Consider the following 2,500-nt stretch of genomic DNA (forward strand, 5'->3'; position numbering starts at 1 on the left):
TATATATATATATATATATAAGACACCCATACATCTTCCATCACCTGCCATTCAGTCCCACTTTCCTTCTTCAGCTACATCCCTGTCTCTGGCTTTATCCTTTCAATATCTTCATTCTTCATTCCAATGTTGTTGTCTTTTTGACCCTTAAAGTCTCTACAGAGGATAACAAGTTTGGATTTTATTTTCTGCGCAGAGGATCGGTTATATCGTGCAGGCCTATTTTAACTAACAGCTGTTTTAATAATACTTGACAATGACATTCCGCACAAAAGGTACCCTCAGTCCCCATCCCCGTTACACTTCCAGTTAAAAGTGGAAGCAACTTAGTAAGCGATAAGTGACGAGGAACAAGTGGGTAATGAACACTATTTAAGACTCTTGAACCTGTGTCTTTTGACGTATCTGTGTCTTTTTAACCTTATCAAGGTTCAGTATCCAGAAGAAGAATAAGGTACATTATCTATTCTTGATAGAAACGTAGATATAAATATCCAAATGAAGATTATAAGTCTTAAGGACTTTTCATAATGATGATCTTTATGATGATAAAATGCAATTATTTATTTTCCATTGGATGTTGATGTTTAGCCAATACTTCTTTCCATTTAATAGTGTGTAAACTACAAGAGTACACAGTTCCTAGAAGCACAGGTTCCTGGAATAACAAATGGACCAAAACTGGAGGGGCAAAATGAGCAGAGACAAACCTAATCTGAACCAGATGATATAGGGAGTTATGTATATATGCTCTGTCCTCAACGGTTGTGCATTATTATTATTATATCTATTATTATTATCATCATTATTATCATCAGCTTCATCTTTATTATTTATATTGTTCTTGCCCCAATTATTATTATTGCATATAGATAGCTCCAAAAGGTCTATGTCACCAATGACCAAAATAGTACTTTCTGACGTCACCGTTAGTAGTAGTAGTAGTAGTAGTAATAGTAGTAATAGTAGTTGCAGTAATAGTAGTAGTAGTGATAGTAGTATTAGGAATTAGTAGTTGAAATAGTAGTATTAGTAGTGGTGGTGGTAGTAATAGTAATAGTAATAGTAGTAGTAGTAATGTAATAATGATAATTCCGATAACAATAATGCTAATAACATTAATAGCAACAAGAATAGTGATGATAATCAAAACTTGTTTGTCTCTCCCTGGTGCCTCTTGAAACTATAAAAAAATAAAAAATAAAAAAAATAACCACATGATACAGTGCGTGTGCCAAATGTCGATGGTTAAGTGCAAGGCTGTTGCTGAGGAACTGATGTAAAGGAGAGATATAGGGTTTTGATAAAGATAACGGCGCCGCCCTGTGTAAACTCGATTTGCAATTGTTACACGTTTTCTTTCTTTCGCCCCGAATGTAGGCCTATCGATGCATTCTTGTGGTGCGAATCAACATTAACTCATGACCACAACTTCTCTGACAACTAAACTAAGGGGCAGAATATATATTATTTTTTCCTTTTAGTTCTGTTAGACTAACCTTGACTTTCATCGAGCATGACTGAAGTTGCTGGTCGTTGTTGCTGTAAATTATGGCAGATTCCTCGTAATCCAAGACGAGTTTGCCTCCGCACACGTCATGCATCACTGTGGGTGTTAGTATGTGTTTGTTTGTTTGTACTCTAGTTTATCGTCATCTTATGATTATGGGTTTTCGTTGCTATTGTCGTTTATATTTATATTATCATATTCCGTTTTTTATCATCGATATCATAACGTTATTATTATTATCATTGTTATCATTATTATTATTTCAATCGTCTTCTTCATTAATCCATGAAAACAACAACAAAAATAAAGAATTAATATCAAACTAAAGTAACACAATACCATTCCTTCCTCCACGACCATTTTCCTTCTTTTCCTTTTCTTCTTTCTCTCTCTCTCTCTCTCTCTCTCTCTCTCTCTTTCTTTAAGGACAAAAACAAGGGAATTGAACTCACGGACATTCACTCCTTCGGCCCTCACGTCGGCGCCCTGGTTCCTCTCTCTCTCTCTCTCTCTCTCTCTCTCTCTCTCTCTCTCTCTCTCTCTCTCTCTCTCTCTCTCTCTCTCTCTCTCTCTCTCTCTCTCTTTCTTTAAGGACAAAAACAAGGGAATCGAACTCACGGACATTCACTCCTTCGGCCCTCGCGTCCACGCCCTGGTTCCTCTCTCTCTCTCTCTCTTTCTTTAAGGACAAAAACAAGGGAATCGAACTCACGGACATTCACTCCTTCGGCCCTCACGTCGGCGCCCTGGTTCCTCCGCTGCTCCGTCTCGATCCTTCTCTTCCTCTCACCCTGGCCTCTCTGCTGGCCATCGCGAGGTCCTCTTCCTTGTGGTTCTCCGTCTCCTCGGTTTATATCTAGGTTTCCTTTGGCCAGGAGGTTGATTCCCCTTTCATGCACGTAGTGCGAGAGGGGATCGGAGCGCCAGCTGGGCGCGTCAGACTGCGGGGGTGGGGTGGAGAGGGGGGGGGGGGTTGGAAAAGCAAGAGAA

General features: G+C 39.2%; 2 protein-coding genes and 1 long non-coding RNA gene across 8 annotated transcripts in view; 1 reads left to right on the forward strand and 2 right to left on the reverse strand.

Moving 5' to 3' along the window:
- LOC147472032 (uncharacterized) overlaps positions 1-2,005 on the reverse strand; it is a 3,559-nt gene extending 1,554 nt beyond the window's left edge. Inside the window, exons 1-2 of the long non-coding RNA XR_015190855.1 lie at positions 1,963-2,005; positions 1,500-1,606 (exon numbers count right to left, since the gene is read on the reverse strand). This is a non-coding gene — a long non-coding RNA (uncharacterized LOC147472032). The remainder of the gene's footprint in view (positions 1-1,499; positions 1,607-1,962) is intronic.
- The window catches only part of LOC122267172 (uncharacterized), a 258,393-nt gene that overhangs the window by 93,031 nt on the left and 162,862 nt on the right, over positions 1-2,500 (forward strand). The window lies entirely within an intron of this gene.
- Positions 1-2,500, reverse strand: part of LOC122254767 (uncharacterized) — a 74,432-nt gene that overhangs the window by 61,245 nt on the left and 10,687 nt on the right. The gene's annotated exons all lie outside the window — the stretch shown is intronic.

The sequence above is a fragment of the Penaeus japonicus genome, unplaced genomic scaffold (assembly GCF_977035675.1).
Source record: "Penaeus japonicus unplaced genomic scaffold, GWHDUDI00000001_assembly GWHDUDI00000004, whole genome shotgun sequence".
NCBI classification, from domain to species: domain Eukaryota; kingdom Metazoa; phylum Arthropoda; class Malacostraca; order Decapoda; family Penaeidae; genus Penaeus; species Penaeus japonicus.